This window comes from Branchiostoma floridae, chromosome 16 (assembly GCF_000003815.2).
Source record: "Branchiostoma floridae strain S238N-H82 chromosome 16, Bfl_VNyyK, whole genome shotgun sequence".
Taxonomy (NCBI): Eukaryota; Metazoa; Chordata; class Leptocardii; order Amphioxiformes; family Branchiostomatidae; genus Branchiostoma; species Branchiostoma floridae.
Genome location: NC_049994.1, coordinates 11220933 through 11239146, shown reverse-complemented (window position 1 = coordinate 11239146; position 18214 = coordinate 11220933). Strand labels below are relative to the sequence as shown.

The 18214-nt window shown below is 37.3% G+C and overlaps 1 protein-coding gene across 34 annotated transcripts in view; it reads left to right on the top strand.

The window, feature by feature from the left end:
* Positions 1–307: 307 nt before the first annotated feature.
* LOC118403268 (microtubule-associated protein 2-like) overlaps positions 308–18214 on the top strand; it is a 93619-nt gene continuing 75712 nt past the window's right edge. For 33 of the 34 annotated variants that reach the window (XR_004829631.1, XM_035801880.1, XM_035801913.1 and 30 more), the window contains exon 1: positions 308–423. The gene's annotated coding sequence lies outside the window, so the exon portion shown is untranslated. Of the gene's footprint in view, positions 424–16668; positions 16774–18214 lie in introns of those variants that run through there. The other variant, XM_035801879.1, reaches the window with a different exon arrangement.

The window sequence follows — 18214 nt, the reverse complement described above, 5'->3', positions numbered from 1 at the left end:
CATTTCCTAGAAAAGAGGGAGGAGTTCAAGTATCGTTAACCACTCAAGTAAATAGTCGTCATACAATGATTTTTAATTTACCACTTTATTGATAATATGCCAAAAAAAATACAAGAATGCCACAATGAATTTACGGTCATCATCAATTACTTGACCAGGTCATGACAACTAGAGGTACGTAACATTTACAGTCTCAATTTACTTAGGATATAGTATTATGTTACAAACGTTGCCTAACCTTAATACGTAGTCTCACTACGCAATAATCATTCTAGACGGACACCCCTATATCCCATGTCAATGGTTGGTCCCCGAAAGGTGATGCATAATTTATCCACTGATGCGCAGACCGGTTGTCACTCTGGGTGAACCTCTGCGCAAACAGACGATCTCGGACCTGTCGTATCTTCAACCGTCCAAAAGGTGAGAATTACTCCTTTCCTCCGTAATTATCACCGATCCTGCTAATTTCCTACAAAACCTGTGTTTTTCCTGGTTCCAGGGAAACCATGTTTGCGCGCGAAAATCGGGAGATTTGAAGCGTAGGTGGGATTACTTGGGGAAATAATGCGCCATCTGGGTGGGAACCGTGCTCGATTTTCTTGCTATTTGTAGGTCGATTGGATCTCTAAATGCCGTACCACTCCCGTTGTATTCTTCCATCTACTAACCATGTACACCCTAGCTTCACAACCAAATCACAGATCGTGATCGCAGCGTGCTTCGTTGTGTTATTTACGCTATGCTACCGGTCCTTACGCCATGAATAAACAAGTTGTTATTTGCGAGGATGCTATGGTTGGTGACCACGCAGGATCAGCAGTCTATTGTGACGGTTTCAAGGGGTTGAAAACCCACTAAGTTTCCCGCCTTCCAGTCCCTTTTTTGGTGTGTGGAATCCAGGAAGAGCCCTGGGGAAGTTGTTGAAACTGATCGGTGTCTTGTTCCGGGAATGTTGCTAATGTTTCCCTTGTGGCGCAGTACATTTCGTCCCGAGTTGTGTGTGTCCATTTCAATCACTGAATCAGGGTGGGCGTGTGCGACAGAATTTGTCGACAACGTGCGATCCTCGTGTTTCTAAACAAAACAAACCCGTCTCTGACATCTGTTTTTGTAACCTAGTGATCGTAATCAAATCAAAACGTCCGAGTGTTTTATACACATAAGTACACATACTTACTGCGACAAGCTATTATGATAATATCGTGACCGGTAGCGACCGGTATGACCACTGGTTTGCGTAATTTATGCTCATTGAATACCCCTGTATATCACACTGGACACTATCGTAATTACCATTCTAATTAAGATAAGCACCATACTGTCTGTTGAAGATTTGTGTTGGAAAATATTTATTTGGTCATAAATAAACAGAAAAGTGACCATACAGTTGACGGTATTCACTTGAAGATCTCGATACACAGCCATTTTGGCATAATATTGCTTCAACATTGCCAGGGACATTCAGTTCAGATTATATAATATTACAAAATTTGTTTATTTGAGGGGTCATAAAAGGCGTCAGGCAAGAACAAGCATAATCATAAGTGGTGGTACATAACAAGTGAAAATTATGTCTTGATACGAAATTTACCACCATTACAGAAATTTTGATCAACATGGATGTTGTAACGAACCCCTAACAGACCCTCGTCAAATTAATGGCACACAATCCCAATGGAATACATGCTTGATTCCCATCAGACTCATAGAACAGAATAATTTGGAATTTCATAAATCGGTCTGGTTCACTCTGAGTCTGAATGCAGCTCAGGGTCAAAACCAATAACCAATATTGAAGCCGGTAATTTCAAAAGCAAACATTTATTACTTCTTTCCAAAGGCAGATGCTGTATATTAGGCATACATGCAATGTCTAGTATAGCACAATGAATGGTAGATTCTTGAACTACATGTAATTGAGTGGCACACTCTGATTTTGTATCCATTGTAGTGCAACTTTACATAGGGGAGAGGGGTTGAAATGACTGCCTGCTGCTAAGAAAGCTGAAGCGTGAAATTTGAATGGATGACAAAATTTGAACCCTATAGTCAATTCCAACCCTGCATTCTATTATACCTTTATTCACGTTTTTTTCTAAAACCCTTTTAGCTTATCAACAGTCATTTCTGTCCGTAGTCTTTTCTACTTTATACCATTGAATATTCCACGATTTCTTTATCATTTATGCTAGTCCTTTGGGACTATGTCGTTGGATGGTCATGTAATTTGTAATTTCATGGCCTGGCTTTACTTGTTGGCATTCAGAATTGACTTTTCCTCATTCCATTCAGAATAAATTGACGTGGGAACCATGAAAACTGACTGTTAAATCTCAAGCGAAATTTTGACATTTGTCAAAACAGTGGTATCGATTCTCTCGAGCACACGATTGGACCATTTTGGGATATCAAACTGAACGTAGCTACTTATTCTGCGATTAATATCAACCTGGAAAAGACACCTGGTGCTCTTGCTGTGTTGTTATGCAAGCGTGGTGACCTCTACACATGAATGCTTTTCGTTTCCCCCCTTGCTCTTCAAATCGAACAAATGCCTGGCAAACCAAATAACTCCAATCAGAGTCTTTTCTGAAGTAGGTAATGAATAAATAACTGAAGAGAGCTGAATAAACAGACAAAAGTAACGAGGTTAAAGAGGTGGAGATGTTGAAAGGTCAAATCATTTGCAAGGCAGTGCACTTCTTTTCTTATTGAGGTTGCGGACTTTCATTTATTTGTATCCAAAATATAACAAGGGAAATGGGTCATGTTGAATATAAACATTTGCACTTTTTGGTAGACTGTTGTCATCGTCATGTTAAGTTGATATAATTTCAAGAGAGATTTTGATTATTGCTGTTGAAACATGGTTCGAAGTCGGTGCTAAGAGTAGAAGCAGTGGTCGAAATACATTTTTTTGGTGTTCTGCAATATTGCGTATTGAAAATGTAATCTGAGGTGTTGCAGTATGTTTTTTCTCAATTTCCTTTTAATAGCCTTTTAATTTTACTGATACAGATTTGTTAATGAAATAGACAAAGAAAAATGCTTATAAGTCTGTTTGGACTGATCAGGCAGTCCTGTTATTTCTTTTTTTTTCTTGGTCGTCCTTTTTTTTTCATTTTGACATTTCTTTGAATCATTGTTGTCACAGCAACCAGGGTGCTTATAAAGCTCCTTGTGATAACCAAATGTTTTGTTTCCAATTGGTTAATGTTAAATTTTAGCTCACAAGCAAACAATGGTTGCATTCCACAAATAGCTTTATGGGCCTTTCCTGTTGCCAATTACCACACCTGCATTAAAGGGGAGACATGATTATTGTAGTCACTAATAACATAAGTGTCTGATCCTAACCTAATGAATGTTGAGGATCATTAGACAACAAAAAAAAGAACCTGTCAAAAAGAGATACCAGTAGAGAAAATTCCATGAAACACATGATGTCAATTATTAACTCTAGTTCTCCTTAATCCATGGGGGTAACCTACATGTATATCCGTTGTTTTTAGAAACAGGGCATTTAGGTATATCAAGACGTCGGCGTATGGTGCATATACAATTTCAAACTACAATACATGTACATATATAATAATATGTATTTCAAAAAATTGCAGTTTGAAACCACTGTCCATTGACGGATATCGGTTACCACACAGATAAAGGTGAACTAACAAGTTGAACCGTTCATCCGCCAAACTATTAACATTTTCGGAGTGATATGTTCCCAGAATCTGAAAAAATTGAAGCAACACATGCGAGATCCAATGAATTAAATTTCTGTTAACTTGTTTTAGAATACATTGAATGTGCTTGTAGCTGGTTTCAAATCTCTAGCCTCAAAGTCAGGTTGTGATATTGTGGAAAATTTTTCATTTTCTTGTAAGCTTGAAGAGAATAAAGACTGAGCTAAACAGTTCATAATGATATTACACGTAGATGATTGAAATAGATGTTGTCAGTTATTGGTATTTCCAATAAAAATATGCATTACTATTAGACATTCATATTATAATGTGCCTAATTGTCTTTGATGGCCATATACAAACTACATTCTAGTATGATTCTACATGAAAATCAGAAGCATTTCATGCAATATAGAGTTTTTTATGTACCATTATCAGTCAGTATACTATGTTGCATGATTGGAGAAAACGGCCTGCATATAAAGAGTGATGTCCCCCTAATTGTTGATGATGAATATCATCTATTGGAAGAAATTGGATGCATGAATGAGCACACAGTAGGGAGAAGGTCACATTGGGGTCACTTGTTTTTAGGTCACCTCCCAAAGAGCCATGTACTATTCTGTCTTAACAAGCACAACTCATCAAAATTATGCCTGGAGCAAGTGCCAATATTGCATGTTAATGTTGTCTAGAGTCCCATCCCTCCCCCTGAAAAGAAACAAGAAATTTGATAAAAAGCCACAGTTGCTGTTACAAATTTCTGGATTGATCAATGATTGTCCCCTTGCTTAGATAAACTAACTTTTATGATTTTAAAAAAATTTTATTGACTTATCAATGGTTTTATTCAAACAAAACATACATATACATACATACATGGACACTGTACTAAAACAACGTTGCAGCCTGTTATACCAACTGGCTGAATTAAGTTAGTTTTAGTCTTTAAAAAAATCTTAATATATACAACATAACAACTTATCACTGTAAATGCATGCAGTCAAGATTATATTATAAGCCTGAATTGAGCTGAAGCCAGCAATTTTTGAAATATAACAGTCATTTTTTGTGCCATAGACCTTCAATATTATGTTAAGGTTCATTATATTACTATACCATAATGTTTAATGATCTAGTATTTTTTTCCATACAGTATGCTGTATGACATACATGTACAGTATGTACAGTATGCTGTATGACATTTAACAGATGACGTGATCTGAAGTTCAATAACAGTATATAATCTCCTCACAATGATTCCGAACAAATACTTGATCTTGACTTGAGACGCAAAGAATTAAAAAGTAAAAAGTCTGAAAAGCTTGTAACCTCTCCTCAGAGGCTGGATGTATAGATCGATAATTGGATGATCCTTTATTCAATTTGTATACAAATATGAAAAATAGTCAGAGGCTGCTGCTACCTTAATTCAACCCTGGGAGTCAGACTGGTGTGTGTGGCGAGGTCCTTTCCTCCTTGTTAATCCAATTAAGGTTGTCAGTAAGACGGATTCGCAGTCTGACATCTTCTGGCATGCCATTTATCTTGTGAAGGATTTGTGTCTATCCTAGTTTGCTTAAATGGGATTTAGAATGTTGCTTGATATATCCAGACTTGTTTATGTATCATGATGTAATGTCCACTCAAAGTTTTCACTGAGAATGAGACAGGGCTGTCTTCTGTAACAGTGGTGTTCAAGTACTGCCTATCGTTCGAATCCCGGGAGTCGGGATGTTGTTTCTTTCTGTTCTGCTCGCCCCTCTGGTTGTTTCACTTCCAATGATTATCGCTTGGGAGCCCATGTTTTTAATTTTCCTTGTTAAAGCTGCCATTTTAAACTTAGAAAAGGAAAATGTATTTTTTATCAACTTCATGTCATGTAGTTCAGTTTTTTTAGACAGGAGACATGAAATGTATGTGTCCCAACAAATAATTTTCTGTTCCAGGACAGAAGGACAGTTCCTGAAGACAGTCCTGCACTGAGATATTCTTTCTTGGAAATCTCACAATGCCTTATTCATCTGTGTTATTCAAGTTATACATGTATGCAGATGCAGATATCAGATTATACTGTACAAGTTTGAAAAGATGATCAGATAGACATATCATTTTTCAGTATCAGTGAAAATATGTATTCAAAACAGCAATTCAGAATCTGTATTTCTAATATGTAATATAATGTATTCAAAACAGCAAGATCTGTATTTCTCCCCCCAATTTTCCATTTAAGTTTAGCTTTTATATGTTAAAATCTTATTAAAAGTTTTTGTTGATTTACTGGTTCAATTTTGAAATTATTCCCGTCGTCAAATTGAACCAAAGCCAGACTGGCTGTTATGAGGACACATGAGAATGACTCATCCACTGATGATTCATACATCGTAAATAATATATAAAGCAAACATAACTGCAGAGAGAGTCTGGATTATGTTATGATTATATCTTTTTAGTAATATGTTACTAGCGTCTAATTCATATACAACCCATTATATTTGTTGTTACTGTTCACTATTATTTTATCCTATCCTGAATAACATTTTATTGTCACCTGTTCCTAATGGGAAAGTCAAAAAGTTGAAGATGTACTACTTGGAAAATTTCTCTCTCAATAAATTTTAGAAATGAATCAATATATAACATACCATACAATTTATCTTTCTTTTAGCAACTAAGTTGTCCATCATCTGAAAAAATTTGAAAGCCTGCTTTGATTTTAAGCAGATAAAACTTGATTTATGATATTATAGGTTTATATTGTCTACAATTTTGCCTACATGTATAGTTTGTTTTTTATTACATCAAATGTAGCTTATGTACTTGAATCTTATAATTAACAAACAACTTCATAGAAGCAACTACATGGAATACTAAGACCTGCATGTTATTTGGTAATTTCATAATATTGATTGAACATCTCTGTCCCAATGTGTACATGTACATGCAGGTGTCCCCAATGTTTATGAATTATTGATCTCAGTCCTCCTCTGATTACCATTCTAATTGGTTGTACTTTACAGAACCACATTCCCCCAATAACATGTCACAGTAACTGACTTACTTTATTACGGCAAAATTCTCTGTGTCAGTTTGATGCAAATTTTCTAGAATGGTTGATAATCAACAGAAAAATCCAATAACATGTAACCTGTAATATTGACAGTATGGCAGATTGCTGGCAAGGAACTGTTTTGGTTAGGAGCATGCACTTTTGCATGATTCTCTATGCAAAGCTTGTAAGGATCAAGGAGGTTGAAAGATCCTTGTAAGGATAGACTTTCACTCAATCTGATTATCAGGTCTTAATGCTTATTCATATACCAAACTGTTGCCTTTCATCTTCAGGCCACTTCAAATTGATTTTTTGTTTCACGCATTTTATGACCTAAATACCAGATGACTTGAAATCCCTAAATAACAGATATAGGTTGCCCCACAGATAAAGGTAAACTAGCCTTATTGCCTTCATACTCATAGATCTTGTGTGAATAGTTTCAAACTGGGCCACTCAGCCTGTCAGCAAGGGGTCATGACTTTGTTCTAGTTCTGCAGTAATTAGATGTCCATCATTATATAACATGCTGGCATGCTGGCAATCAGATTTGTGTCATGTTGTCTAGCATTGGTAATGGAAGTACATTCAAACTGGGGAAGCTCCTAGCTCTGTGCAGCTTACGAACTGACCAATCCCTGAGCAGGACTACATGTAGGTAATTGACAACGTGGCATTTTCCTGTTCGGATGTGCCGCTGCATTATGGTTGTTCGTGTGCATGTTGATGAGTTATGGTCTTGAATATGGTGTTCTTAGCTGAATATCAATACCAGTAAGCATCATCCAGTACCAGTGAGTGTCAGTTCTTCTTATGATGAGAGAGATTTAAAACATTATTGTTTATCACCACAATACAGATATCAAAGTTTATATCACAGGAAATGGAATAAGAGACACACTAATCAAACAGTTACTTTTTCATATCTCATAGCTGTTAGTAGCTTTCACTCAAACTCTACTGTATTTCTGTACAAATTAGGGACCGTACGGCATTTAGCGAGGGGGAGGGCCGGTCGCCAGAGGGGGGAGGGCCTAGCAAAAAAATATTTTGCCAGGGGGAGGGCCTAGCAAAAAAAAATTGACTTGGGGGGAGGGCCACGCAAAAAAAAAAATAGCTTAGTCTACCAGCAAAATTTGTCCCTTAAAATCCAAGAAACGGCGTTTCAGAGGGTCAAGATTTCAAAATTTTTCTGGACCTCTGCCCAAGGTTGGCACTCGGGACACAGTGAAAATGCGAAAGGGGAGGGGGCGGGGCTTATGCATCGCCCTCGAAAACCTTTTTCACTTACAGAAATGTTATTAAACTCTAGATTAGTCTGCCAGCAAAATTTATCCCTGTCCTGTTGCCCTCAAAATGTAAGAAATGGCGTTTCAGAGCTCGAGGGTAAAGATTTGAAAATTTCCCTGGATCCCTTTTGACGTGACTGGCCTCGCGCCTTTGGTAGCCGACATCGTGATAATGTGTTTGGGGGGATTTAATTTTGTATTTCTAAATTGAAATTCCATTAAAGTTAGCTTTGTTTGCCAGCAAAATATTTCCCTCAAACTGCAGGAAATAGCTTTTAAGAGGGTCAAGATTTCAAAATTTTCCCGGACCTACCTTGCGATTCTTTGTGCCTTTGGCGTCAGACATGCCGGTGTTGGAAACGTCGTTCTCAAAAACTTGAAACCCTCGTATTTTTTTTTCCATAGAAATATCATTTAACCAGCAAATTTTCCCATAAAAAAGCAATGCAGGAAATCGTGGCAAAAAAGCGTGGCATTTTTAAAATATCTCCTGCAAGTCGCCGGCAGATAGAGCTAGAGAGGCGCCGGTCTACCCCACCATGGGAAAATCAGCGTCATGCGTCGTCGCCCCCCTCCCCACTACAGTTTTGGTTAGTCCAATCGCGTTGTCGTTTTGGTTTTCATTTTATTTTTTTTCCCGATTTACCGTAAGTTATTACCAGGAAAAAGTTAAAAATACAATGTATATGGTTTCCGTCAAGCCGCTCAGGCCCGCGAGCTTGCAATACGTAAATTATGGGGGCAGGGCGCGCACCGCTTCGTGGCGCAAATCTACTAGAAATCCAGATACAAATGCTTTGTAGGTGTTGTTTTGATATCAAAACAATGAAATAGCTTCTACCGTATATTCTCGAATAAAGTACGCACCCCAATTAAAGTACGCACCCCTGATTTTGGACAAGTCTTAGACAGATCTTTGGGACTGAAAGGTAAAATGGAAAAACTCAAATAAAGTACGCACCCCTTCTCCACCAATTTTGAACAGACCTTTAACTGGATAAATTCAAATTTATGATGTTTTCCCCAGGTTATTTTGCATGAAATAACCTGCATTTACACTGTCATTGTCTCTATGAACTTGTGAATAGCCTACTGCAAATTATAAAAATCACTGAGAACTGGTAGAAGAAATCAGGAAAAACCAGTTGTACAAGTCAAAGTCACTAACTCAAAAGGATTGTATGCAAATGCAAATCTTATGTAAATCATGTGTAGACAATTTCTTTGTTTCATGTTTAGACAACTACAAGACAACAACAATGTGCATGTTTTGAAACATTACTAGAAGTGTAGCTCCACCTTGCTTTATTTTAGGCTTTTTTTACCATTTCTCTGTGCAGTGACCTCAAATAAAGTACGCACTCCAACTTTGGCAACAACTTGTAGCACCTTTTCAATTTTGAAAAGTTAAAAAAGTGCGTACTTTATTCGAGAATATACGGTATAAAGCAAATATTTATGCCTCCATGAAGCAGATATTTATCCTTCTATTATTAAGCAGATATTTTGAGCCATTCTGTTACTAGGGGCGAGAGATCTGCTTCGCGATGAAAATCATGAAAAAGTAGGACGCAAAGCACATTTCCAATTGGGAGCGCATGTTTTATTGGCGTCTTGAATATTTTTTCAAAGTTGATAGGAGGGGGGAGGGCCTAGCAAAAAAATATTTTGCCAGGGGGAGGGCCTAGCAAAAAAATTTTTCCCTGGGGGGAGGGCCTAGCAAAATTTTTTTGACCCGACCCTCTGGCGACCGGCCCTCCCCCCTCACTAAACGCCGTACGGTCCCTTACATCCACGTATTACCAGTACTGCAAGACCTTTATCAGTAAGCCATTTTTGTTTGTGTGGTACCAAGCAGATGCTGTACATTTATTATGTATGAAATTTCATCTCATTTTTATAGGTATTTGCTTGAAATCTTTGTCTAAACATGTTATTATCGTTCGACTAATCTTGTATCAGAAATGAAGCCCTAATGATGTCTGTGCCTGTAGTATGCACGCAGCCCACGTAAGCCGACATATCACAGTGCAGTCACATGTTAGGGTGTGGAGGGGGTGGGTATGCCAGCTGCATGCTAATGAGCTATATCACCAGAGGTAGTAATGGTGAAGGCATGTTTAGTATTGCTGTGGCCAGAACCAAAATCCCAATTCTGAGTCTGAAGGCTTAGAGTGCATAAGAATACCATTTCAGCACCTTGGACAGGTTTATTTGGTATTCCAATTAGCCTTCAGCAAATTGTTTTCATCCATTTGACCAGTGTTGTTGTGTGTTTGTGTGATTGTGTGTGTGTGTGTGTGTGATTGTGTGTGTGTGTGTGTGTGTGACAGTGTGTATTTGCATGTTTGTTTGTTTGTTTGTTTATTTGTGTTTTGCACATACTGTACTTGTATGTATAGTTTATGCATCCTGACCTACCTCTTGTGAGTCAAGTAATTACTAGCAGAACCGTGTAGCCTTTAGGACTTAATTTCTGTCTCTGTACCAATTGGATCAGCATGTAATTTGAGTCTCATATTCAAGTGTCACGTTTCTAACATACTGTTCCTCAAGTAAATTGAACTTTGGAAGACTTGGAATAGGTCCCAGAAGTTCCCTCCACAAGAAAATCTGCTGTCCATTAGGAACTGAATCTTTATAAAGAGAGGACGATTTGAAGAAAGTCTGGGGCAAGAAATTAGATTTCAAAGACAAGTTTACTTGTCCAATTTCTAATACCCGCTTAGATTTAACTATTGTCCCCTGATGGAGAAAACCTTATTTGTCCCGCAGATAGCTTTGTAACATGATCAAATATTCATTTTTGTATTTGCCATCAATTTGAGTGAGGTAGTAAGGATTTTATCCAGTTTGCATACTAAAAACTTGCATGTTCATACTAGTAGAATGCCTGTCAAGTGAATGTTTGATTGGCCTTGCTTAGGCCTAGGAAAAATATGTGGTGTTTCCTGTTCAGTCCTGAAAAAAAATTAGGGTCATTAGGTAGGAATTGCCTTTTTGTAGACGTTGGCCCCATATCTAGTGATACAAAATGGTTTAACATTTAAGGTAAAACTGAAATGCATGAGGCACTTATGTTTTCATTGTCAAACTTTAACTTTGCACATAATGGTTACAAGTCAGATTAGTGGATAATGCTACATTTGTCCTTCATTATGTAGGACAAGCAGTTTTTTTTTTGCGTTTCGTCGCCCTGCGGCGACGAAACGCAATGTATTGGGTTTTACCTTCAGTCCTTCCTTCAATGATGCTTCGATGGATCGATGCATGCATGCATGCCTGAATGGTACTTGGTTCAACACGACCGCATGCAAGTGCTACAACTGTTCGGAAATACCATTGCATTGTGGTTTCGGACTTCAATATCCTGGAAAATGGCCATATAACATCTATTCCACAAGATTGCACAAGAAAAAAAATGATTTTATCAAGAAAGCGACCGAAAATCGACATAAATAATACTATGTAGTGAGATTAAAGCATAATGTACACTCGACTTCAATACACGTGACAACTTAGCTCAATCGGTAAAGTCATACGCCTTTGGATCCGAAAGTCCCTGGTTCGAAACCGTGAGTGGATTTTTTTCTTTTTAAATATTGAAGATAATATATAAATATTCTATTTATTTATTGATATTATATTTTTATATATAATTTTTTTAAATTTTAGTATTCATTTCATGTATGCAAGGCGACCGAAAATCGACATAAATAATACTATGTAGTGAGATTAAAGCATAATGTACACTCGACTTCAATACACGTGACAACTTAGCTCAATCGGTTAAGTCATACGCCTTTGGATCGGAAAGTCCCTGGTTCGAAACCGTGAGTGAATTTTTTTCTTTTTAAATATTGAAGATAATATATAAATATTCTATTTATTTATTGATATTATATTTTTATATATCATTTTTTTTATTATTTTAGTATTCATTTCATGTATGCAAGGCCTTTGTCTTATGAACAGGACTTCATGATTCCAAACCCGGCATTCGAATTTTTCTGTTCATGGTAATGGAAAATACCGTGCAGCGGCTCCTATGCGCGGTAAGATGATTCTCGCAAAACACTCGCCACTAAACTACTATTCATGATGTAAACAGAGGCTCTTGATGTTGTTTGCATGAAACTCCATCAAAAACAGCGATCATTTCTTAAAGTAGCAAATGCTCCATTGTTCAGTATCGACTTCATTCAGAAGTTTTCAGACAACACGGATGTGGAAAGTCACACCACTCGACACAAAAGTATGGAAATTTTCATGAATATTAGCAAAATTATCCAGGAAAACAAGGAAGAAATGTAACAGTTGTAAATGCGGAAACCAGTATAATAGAGATGAGGTAGCTGTTAATTGGTTTGGATATTTGTTTTACATTTGGTAGTCAATTTAGATAGAATCTTGTCACAGTGCTGATGGTGCTTTTTCAAGTGTACATAAGTACCTGAGTATATTGATAGATTTTATAATGAACTTATTGTACATTTAAAATAAAGTTGTAAGCCAAGACCAGCTATTAAACAGTACTCCTTTCCAAAATAACAATTTTTCTTATAGACGCAACAGCCCTTGAGTGACTTTTTCTAACAGATTTTACTTCAAGAAAAAGACAGTTCACACTCTTAAACGTAGACGAAACGCCAGCTTTTTTTAAAAGCACTTGTTACTTCAATAGGAAGCAAGCTGAATAGAAAGTCTAACCAGAAACTATGTTACTTCACTGCCCACCCCAAAAAAGTCTAGAGTGGGCAGGTTATTCCTGAGTAGGTAGGGAAACAGTTGCTTGATTAAATCTGGCTTATAGCAGCCCGCCCAACATCTGCTGGCCTCCGCAGAGTGGGGCCAGCTACAGCCCCAGACAGCAGAGTCTGTGTTACACAGACTGGGAAAACAAGAAACACAACATTTTTTCCCTAGGCCTCATGCATATTTCACTCATCGTGTACTTAAATACCACATCAATCAGGGCTGGCAGTAATTATGATTGAAATGTGTGACTTTGCCTAACGAACGATGCATTCTGTTCTTCCACCCAATGACAATTAGAGTCTGATTGAGACAGGTAATGAATATAATCAGGGACCTCTAACTATGCCCTACTAAAGAGCAGGAACTCTTTGCATTTAAAGCTTTCTGCCGGACAGCCTTACCCAGAAGTCACATCATACATGTATGTACATACATGTGTCTTGCTTACTAGTCAAGTTATAATTATATAATATGCTGTACAATATTGCAGAAAGGTACATGAACTGTGACAGTCAATATTCTTAACTTATCTGCTATAAGAAAAACCTATCGGGTTCAGCAAGTCTTAACATTGGCTTAATTCTTGATTTCTTCTTTTTCGTCACAAATTGCTGAAAAGCGTATTTCAAAACTTTGCAAGTGCAACAGCGTAACATAAATTTTATGCTAATTTCTGTCATCAAATCAATGAACAAGTATTTAGATATTATGCTTGATGATATCAACAGAATGTGGTGAATATAAAGGAAGTCAATGCTGTAAAAATGCAGGATGTCATGGGCCCACTTCAATCTTGGAATAGCTGAGAATAAAACATTTGTCAGAATAGCATCAATTACGCTGTTTGCTTGACAGACTTTTTTGCTGTGATTCTATACAGCTCCAAAAACACAACATCACCACAGGAGGCCTTTGTGATGCTAACTTTGCAAACAGATATCCCAAATGTTTGCCACCCTAGCCAGAGGCCAAGCCCCCGGCAATGAATCATGGTCTGATGATGTCAGACTTCAAGGGTCAGAGGTCGCGGATGCGGTGGAGCTAGCTATTGTCTGCCATATGCTACCCTTCTCTTTGCAGTAGATGTGGCTAGGGAGAAGGCAGAAATATGTCTTACTCATAACAAAACTTACCAGTCTAAAAAATAAATTATATTTCTGTCTATCATCATGAATTGTATGGTTATCGTGGGGTATTGTCACATCTTTATACTTAGTTGTTGGCAATAAATTTCCAAAAATAGTGTGTAAAGGATAACGATATACATGTACATGTATATGTCTCATGTGTCATGAATGCAAGGTCACATTGCACAATTGTTCTTTTGAAAAACAAATCTATCAATTGAGCAGTTACGATATGGTGGCAATCTTCTTGTCATGAATAAAACACGAATGTTTGCAGGGAAATGTGATTTATCAAGACATTGGGACTTGGCAGTTGTGCTGGCAAGCCTTGATATTCAATAACCATGCATGGAAGGATACTTTCCATTTATTTTCATGTACATGTTTCTGGACCAAACAAAGATGTCCGTTGGAGTTTAGTAACAGATGGTCCACTGCAGTTATTTTGGCTGAGTAATCAATTTTCATGTTGGTCCAAATTCCAGGCTGTTCTACATGTATATACGTAGTGCATTGCTTTACATCCATGTAAACATGCGTGAAATAAAAATGCTTGTTTATAATGGAATGAGAAAGCACCATTCGGGTTTTGGTGTACTCGGTTCTCCTCGTATCTAGGTGTAGATAGAAGTTATCATATAGAAAAACTCAAGATGGTTATTCAAAGGGGCAGATGAATACCTTTGTCTATATGTAGACAGGTGGTTGCTATAGACAGAACTCTCCATGCTTGTGTCGTTAGGTAAACTACAAGTATTCTAAGCTTAAGGGACCACCAAAAGCAGTCATATTGGCCAGGCGGTCCATTATGTAGAGGTGGTCAGTTGAAGTTGATGATTACATCTTTTGTACGTTTCACTGTACATTCTGTCATGGGCCCAAATGTGGACAGTTTTTAACTACTTGTCAAAACTGAATCATGCTCTCACTCGTAATCTGTATGGTCCATGCATTTTATGATGAAATGCGTCACATGATGCGATTAACCTCAGACCGTGTGATCTGAGTTCGCTATCGACACTACTACCTTAGATTCGCCGTTCATATCAAACTGACATACCTCTCTTGGCCCCGAAATTACAATAACTCCAAACCTCCATAATGGACTAATGCAGACAAAATTTGATGGGACTCCCTGAAGTGCACAGACGGTAATGGGTTCATACTTGACTGGTGGATGGAAATTATTGGACGTTACCAACCATTCTCATATGTGCACAGAACTGATATATTACTCTTGTTTTTCAAGTTTTTGTGGCACATACCTGGTAATATAATGTAAAATGAAATAAGATGCCTTGTCAGGAAGATTTTCAAAGTTGATGTGAAGTACATTTAGATATAAATATTATTCATGTAACAAAAGGTTGCGAAAAGGAGATTGCAAAGTGGGGAAGTTCAAGTCTTGTATATTTCATGAATAGCTTATCTTCAAATTCAATTGTAAATGTTTTCAATGTTAATGGTCGACACATAAGCAAACATCTTTCTTTTATTGCTATGATTTTTAATTGTAAACCTTTTGCAAATGGCAATGATATTACAGGTAGATTTATCTTCGTCTTAAGTCAAATCCATTATTCAAGTATTCTATGTCAGTTATTATATAGTAACTGTCTTCATCATAAGTACTTTTGAACTGCCATCTTTGAGTGATTGACATCATCCTATCATCTACATGTATGATGTACACTTGCACATTTAAGTTCACATGACCCAGAAATGATGGAGCCTTCAAGTCTCCTCCAATTTTTGGATATAGTGACTCTTTTGACTTCACACAATCCTCCAATTTTCAAACAGTGACACTTGCGACCTAGAAGTCGTTCAAGTGTTATACATTATTAGGACTTAAAGAGAATGTACCGAGCCCTTGTCACACCATTGTGTCATCTTTATTCCAAAATCTGTAATACATTGAAGAGTTTTCAGCTGTGAAATTGGAATCTCAAAAATCCTTTTATTAGAAAGTGATGAGAAATATAGAGTACAACACGGTGTATTCCGTATCACCCGAGCCCGACCGCGGGAAGAATCGCCCGAAGGCCGGAGGGTGATCCAACCGACGGGAGAGCTGGGACAAAGGGTAAATACACCGTGTTGTATTTTATTTATATGTCATACTCACCTGAGAAAACACATGTTTCGAAGGAAAATGCACCAGAGGTTGCGAAAATATTGCGTCCTTCAACAATAGATTGTAACAACAGCAATTCTAACGTCTGAATCTGGTAATCGAATTTTCTACCGTGCCGTATTCAGCCCGTTTGAAATAGTTCGATTTATTCGAAGGAAGCCTGTGTGATACAACTTAGAACCTGTGTGATACAGAAAGTTATCACACGGTCTGGAACTCCCGTATCGAACATTTTTGCGGCCCATATATGACATGATAGTACAAGAAGTGATAACAAGAAACACAATGTCAGTATCACTTTGATGAAGCATCTAGAACCTCCTTCAGACCTATATCAAATAATATTTCCTTAAGAACTAGCTCATGCAAATCATACAAGATATCAACTTTTGAATTTGATTCCTTGTACTGGAAGTTAAGACAGCATTGATCGCAGGTGGTTCAGAGGATCTACCTCTTGCCTCTGAACCTGTGCCGAGAAAGCCATAAATGGTCATGTTTTATTGAGACGCAATTCACAGGTGAAATAGATCATGTTCCCTCGGGGTTCGTACGGATTTCCCGGCGCTGAGGTCGAAGTAAGGGTGATGTCACCTGCCTGATGTCATACGCACACCTCCATCTGAGTTATTTTCTCGTTGTTGCGATATTGACAGCAGTCGCGGCTTCGGGGTGTCGTCAAGATAAGCAGGCAACTTTCAGGGATTTTCTTGTGTCTCAGGTGGGGATTTTTCTTCCAGTCTTTTATGGTGTAGAAAATTACTTCCCATATGTGAGATAACGTGAGTGAACGTTATCAATTCTCATATATGTGAGATAACGTTCTTGTCTGGTTCAAATATTAGCAGTGCATTTTTGCATCAATTTTTGTAAAAAAAAATGTGAACAGAGTTACATTTATTCTTGAATACAAATAAGATAAAAGTTCCAAATATACATTTTGTCCATCATGTTAATTGTTTTGAGCAGATCTAAAATACTAGTAAGACTAAACGTATCTCCCATTAGACATTTTTTTCTCGAATACAATTCAAATATGTATACATTTTGTCCATCATGTAATTGTTTCAAGCACATCTAAGATACTAGTAAGACTAAACGTATCCCCCATTAAAGTATACTGAAGCTAGCTAATCCTTTCAGATGTTTAATTCTGTTTAATAAATATGGCAACAGCTGCATGTGTACCATGCTGATGGTATTGTCATGAATTATATGCCAGCCTTTCTACCCAAATGGTGCAGTAACGATTCATTTTCATGATGAAACTGGAAGTCACTTGAGCATCATGTGAAGCTCTATCCTACGCTGACATTTATTAAGACGCTATCTCGCACCTTTATTGTATTCCACGGTGTCTGGAGGGTATTGATAAGCATTTTCAATCTTATCTTTGGTTAGCAAAATCAATCCTGCCATATGGTGTGTAAGATTTACTATAACTGATGCAGTTTATATGTTGGTTTATACACCTTCCCTGTAAATCCTCCAACTTCCGCTCCAGAGGCAGAGAGAGAGAAAGATATGGTGGGAAATACTCATTTCTATATGCCAAAATGAAAAACAATAGATGTTGTTTGAAACATACTGTATGACTGTTTCCAAAATCATTCTTATCCATGGCCAGTTGCTTGAGTGACTGCTTTTTGGTGTATCTTAGTACCTGGATGTCTAACCTTCATCGACATAACTTATTTTTATACATTTTGCAACACTAAGTTGACTAACATTTATTTACATACTAGTAATATGCATGATATATTGTTATCATAATGTCTTTTTTTTAAAAGCAGATTCTGTTGCTTTTTCAACTTTGCAATGGACTATCTTTCATTCATGTAGGGCATAATGATAATTTTCCACAAGCAGGTGCAGCAACATGTACTGTGTACTGGTAGTTTTTGTCAAGTTACATGTGTGTGTCTTGACAGGTGAGGTGAGGTGAGGTGAGATCAGGTGAGGTGAGGTGAACAGAAATGAAGTGTTTTTGATTTGAAAATTGTAGGATTATTGATATTTCAGTTACCAGTTACTGTAGAGTTTGCCAAAAATATATTGCAACTCTCAGTGGAAATTCCTTCCCATAAAGTACTATATTTATGATTTGATACAGGGCCACATACAGGCCAAAGCGAGCAAAAAGGCAAAAACACTGCCGTTTT